The sequence below is a fragment of the Manihot esculenta genome, chromosome 2 (assembly GCF_001659605.2).
Source record: "Manihot esculenta cultivar AM560-2 chromosome 2, M.esculenta_v8, whole genome shotgun sequence".
Taxonomy (NCBI): Eukaryota; Viridiplantae; Streptophyta; class Magnoliopsida; order Malpighiales; family Euphorbiaceae; genus Manihot; species Manihot esculenta.
The window spans coordinates 23,057,277-23,063,276 of record NC_035162.2 but is presented as its reverse complement, the minus strand read 5'-3'; positions in this window follow the sequence as shown (position 1 = coordinate 23,063,276).

Sequence of the window (6,000 nt, the reverse complement as noted above, 5' to 3'; positions counted from 1 at the left end):
TTAAGTTATATATTTTTATAGATTGTAATATTAGATTACTTCTCTTTTGTATATTACAGAAAACAATTAGCAATACCTGACAATTCTACATGCAGACAACACCACATCAGTAGAGTTAAAGAAGGGGCACTAAAATACAGTGTCATTTTTAGCATGGTTGAAAGGCAATGTATGTGCAGGAAAGTAGGAGGAAAAAGAGATACACATCTTTGATAAGATGACTTAGCAAAGTCCACTTAAAAGACATATAAACCCCTTCAATGTAAGTTGGTTTAAGAGCATAACATTAGAGACAATCAAGGCCACATTTTTAATTGGAATGGATAGTCAAAATTGGCCAAAATTGATACTATTCAATTTATTGTTCAATTCTGAATTGAGTTTTAATGTCTTTATATAGATTACATTATATTATAATATATACTAGAATTTAACTCGCATAATTCTACAATGAAATTAAAAATATCACAGGCCAAATACATAAATTCACCCCTGAATTTTATCAAAAAAACCTAGTGATACCCTGAACTTTTAAAATATCCTATCATACACCTAAATGTAATATGCTAGCCATTAATAAATCTCTATTATCTTCCCATTATAGCACATGTGAATTAAACGCTTTGACATGTTAATATAGTATTGACATGGATCAATTGACCAATAACTATATCACATCTAATATTGTGGAGATAACCAACAATCATCTTCTCGGATGCCTCAATCCCTAGTTACCATGTCCATACCAAATAAATTGGTCATTCAAAAGAAAGATCACTATATTATGTATAAATGTTTTCCTGCTTCGTTGTTTGATTACAACATCTTTATTTTCAAGAAAGTGAAAATCACTCTAACTGTGAGCATTATTAATATTTATACTTTCCACTTCTTCCAATGCAAAGTTATTGATTTAGATATTGGGTCTTAAAACAAGGACCATATCCTAAAGCTATAATTCAACAAGGATAAGAGATTCAGATTCTAAATCAAGTTTCTACCATGTTTTTACCATGTTTTGTCATTAATAGCAAGCACTTCAACAACAATTTCTTGAGTCTCGCATACAATCTGATTTTGCAGCAAGAAAGTGTAAAATAACTTAGAGTTTGAATGACCAATTCAAAAGAGAGAATCTTGAGATCTCTAAATTCTAAAAACCTCACGATAGGTCTTCAATTAATTAATGAAAAAAAAGCTAAAGAGTAAAGAAATAAGGGAAGGAGGTTTGGGGAGTAGAGAGCCATTTGAGTGCAGAAGCCATGAAAAATCTAAGATTTACAGTCTCTTTCCTTTTCACAATTTATTATTTAATTTAATAAGTTTAATTTAATTTAGAAAGATTTACTATTTAGTCCCTGGGTATTGTCATTATTAACAAGTCAGTCCCTACATTTTTAGAAATCTATTAAAACGTCCTTATCTTTTCTCTCCGTCAACGAAATAGTCCTTCTGTCCTCTTTTTCGTTAAAAATAGATAAAGGATGAGAGAGAAAATTTTTAAAATCTAATTCTACCCTCAAATAAACCTCTTATTTGGTCCTTGGATATTGCTATTATTAACAAATCAGTCCCTACAATTTTAAAAATCAATTAAAACGTCATTATCTTTTCTCATATCTATTAAAATGTCCTTATTGTTTCTTTCCGTTAATGAAATAGTCCCTCCTCCTCCTCAAAAAAGAAGAAAAAAAAAGAAGAAGAAGAAGATGATGATGATGATGAAGGAGAAGAAGAAGAAACAAAAGAAAAAAGAAGAAGAAGAAGAAAAAGAAGAAGAAGGATAAGAAGAAGAAGAAGAAGAAGAAGATGATGATGATGATGATGATGATGATGATGATGATGATGATGATGATGATGATGATGAATCGCCTCCTCCTTCTCCTCCTCCTCCTCAAAGAAGAAGAATAAAAAGAAAAAATCGAAGAAGAATCAAAGAAGAAGAACCAAAGAAGAAGAAGAATCAAAGAAAAAGAAGAAGAGGAGGAAGAATTAATGAAGAAGAAAAAGGAGGAGGAGGAGGAGGAGGAGGAAAAGAAGGGGGTAATTTGGTCTTTTGCTATATTTTTAACTGTAGAAATAGGCAGAAGGACTATTTTGTTGACAGATAGAAAAGATAAAGACGTTTTAATAGGTTTCTAAAATGCAGGGACTGACTTGTTAATAATAGCAATACCTAGGAACTAAATTGTAAATCTCCCTATAATTTATTATGTTTAAATTTTCTCCATTTTGCCTTGCTAGCAAGGCTTTTAACTCCCGACTCTCTCTTGTGCATGTTTGTGCACTCTTCATGCTAACTAGGATTGCAAGGTTAATTTAATTCTATATTTTTCAAGTTAAGATGTGTAGTAAGATATTTTAAAAATATAGGTGCCATTTGACTTTTTTGGTAAAATTTAATTTTTTTTATATTTTTTAAATATACATATATATGCATAAAAACACATCAATAAACATTCATGTTCAAAGAAAAGACATTCAAATGCAAAAAAAAAAAAAAAAAAAATTATTTACAACAATATAAGAAAATAAATTAAATAATGGGTACTTGAACTTTTAGCTTAAGTATAAAGTTAAGTTAAGATGGTAAAAATAGAATTAGAATAAGTATCATAAGCAATAAGATAATGTAAATAATTATAATAATAATGAACAGAATTGCTACTTATCAAGCTTTTCAAGTATAAAATAAAACTTTAATAAATATAAATATATTAACCATGAACCACCTAATGTGATAAATATAAAATATTATAATCATCATATAATTCAGGGATCCTAATTCTAAATATAAAACTACTCGTATATTATTATCATCGATATCAAAGGTTGCCCAATTCATTATCTTTATTCTCAACAACAGTCATTACAGATCCTTCTTCCTCTTCATCATTATCTACTATAGATACTTAATGAAGTTTCAATTGGAGTTGATTTTGCATATTGTTTTGAACTAGACCCTCAATGGTGGAGTTTCAACTAGGATTGATCTTACAACTAACCTTGATTAATAAATAAATTCAAATATGATACGTAGCAACTAGTTTTAGATTTTACGGCATACTTGGACCGGTTTTAATTTTTACTGCCGACTCCGATGGAGATCCACGATAGTTTTTGGAAAAGAAATTTTCGAGACACACGATTTTCAAAAGTGTGACAAGAGCCGTAGGCCTAGTCACAAAATTCAAGGCTAAAATTTCACCGTTTAGAGGTTGAATTTTGTATTTTAATTATTTTTTTTGATATTTTTATAATTTTGTATATTATGATTTTTTCTATTATAAATAACCTTTCCTTAACAATTTGAAACTCACTTTTTAATTTTTGAAGAATTTCAATAACATTTTTCAGTTTTTAGCCAATTGTTTCTTTTATATCGTCTTAGCCAAACGATATTGGTTAAAACTCTTGACGCAATTTAATAAGTCCTTTATCACTTCTTTTTCTCCTCTCTCAAATTTGGCCACTTCCTTGCCGCCCCCCTCTTTTTCTCTTTAGTTTTTGCAATTTTATTATAACTTTTAAAGGCTAAACAAATCTTTTCAATTGAAAGTTAATCCAAATTGAGGTTTTATTCAAGTTCTGAGATTATGTGCTTAAATTCTTTTCATTTTATTTTTATTTTCTATTAATTTATATTTTCAAAGGAATACCACCTCCATTGTTATCGTTCTAGGAATTCAAAAGGCTAATTGAATCTCTTGGGAAGATAATATATTGCTAATTAACCCAATTAAATCAGTAATTATTTAATTGAGTTAATAATAAGTAGCAATTAACATATTCGTTAATGTTAATAAATTAGTAAATTTGATTTAAGAAATTCGCGTGTTATTATTGATCAAATTTGGATTATTCTCTCTTAAACCAGTTAACTAATTAAATCTATACGCGCGTTGGAGTTAGTTTGTTAATTAGGAATTAATTTAAGAGTAAAGCGGATTAATTTAATTATAAGAAAAAATTGGTGAGATTTGCGTATTTAATCAGTATAACCAAACAATAAATAATAAAATGAATTATTTTTCTAATCAATGATCAACTGCCAAACTCCTCAATTTAATTACCTCGGCTGAATTTAATTTAATTATTTTTTTTAAGTTTTTTTTGCTTATCCAAGGTAAAATCAATTTTTTCAAACAAAAACTCCCTTCTTCTCTCTTTTTGTTTTAAATTGTTCTTCTTCTTCGACTAATCATCTAAATTAAATAGAGTTAAGGTCTCATTGATATTTACTTTATCTATAAATTCATATTGAATTCAGGAAAGAGAAATAAATTTTAATTGACGGATTCGACATCCGTCATCTTCTTTATGCTTGCTGAAAATTTTAAAAGCAATAGTTTGAGGATATGATCTAAAATACCAAAACTAACCCATTCAAGGCAAATAATGCTAGTGCATTCAAGGTGAACATAGAAACAATATGCTTGTTGGATGCATATCTTGCTGCAAAACATAGAGAAAGAGATAAGATTATAATAAATAGAAAGTAATTAAAAATAATATATAATTCTTCAGATTCACTCTTTTTTTTTGTTTTTTATTTTCATTATAGTTTTCTTTTAGATTACAGTGATGTTGAAAAAGTTGTTAAATATTACCATTTCATTATTGTTATGAATGCTTTATTTATTTCATAATTTGTAGGATTTTTATGTGTTTTTTCATTTATAAGGAGTTCACAGTAACTTTAAGGTCATGCTTTTAGCAATTCATGTCTCTCCCTAAACCCTAAACCAGAAATAAATGGAAGCAATCTTTTCATCCATTTTTTTCCCTTAATAGATGATAGACTAATTTAGATAGTGCAACAACATGGTTGGCATGCCTATGTAAATAATTAAATTTGATCTCAGTTAAAGAGCTAGCTAAGTTTAAAATATTATCAATATTTAGATTCTCTTGTTTTCTTCCTTATTCCTCCATTTGGTATAATTCATTTAAAAAATGAATTCAAATGAATTTTTAAAAAATTACACATGTTTCATTTTATTTGAAAAATGAAAAAGTTATAATTTTAAAAAATAATAAAAAATTGATAAAAAATAATTGAATTGAATTTTTTTGAAATTTTTTTTATTTTAAATTTGGAGAATAAGTATGCATTTTATATATAATTTAAGAATATTAGCCTATCTTCCTTAAAAAAAAAAGAACAAAATTATAACTTTTACTCTATTAGACTTGAACTGAAATTGGATATGTCTTCTTAAATTCATCAAGATATTTTCTACATGAGTACATGAAAAGTATAAAAAGAAATCAATATTATTTGTGCAAGAAATTGCTTCTTTTCCGGTATTCTAGTGGAAAATTTAAGAATTCAACTAACTTATTATTTTCAAGAATTGCCACCCTTTCACTGGATCAAACTAATTTTCTATCATATTTACTGAATGGAGGAGTACTTAGGACTATTCCTAAAAGACATTAAAAATACTCTTATCCTTAGTCTTTTTTTTTTTTATAAATTATTTTATATGCCATTTTATTCATTCAACTGCATCAAATTCATACAATAGCTCGAAAACAAAATTGTTGCTTTTTTATTGTACAAATTAGCGTCCAACTATTTTTTATTTTTAATTAAAAATTAAATTAAATCGAATCAAATTAAATTGATTGATTTAATTATTTAATCTATTCAATTTAATTTAATTATTATTTTTATAAATTTTTTATTTTCGATTTGGCTTAATTAAATAACAAACCAACTGCCCATATATAAATAACATTATGAAATCCTAACCCATTTGTATAGCCACCTTTTTTATTCTTCCTATACTATCTCTTGCCTTCAAGCCGTTGCCGCTCATGCAGAAGAAGGATCGTTGCCGTCGCCGTTCATGAAGAAGCATCCTCCTCGTCGTTGCTTGCTGTCCTCTCTCTCACTTAGTCCCTATCTCCTTTGGTCCTCTCTCAATCACGGTGAGGATCGCGAGTCCCAACTAGGGAGGACATTGTTCATGATTTATCGCGGCTCTCCACCCC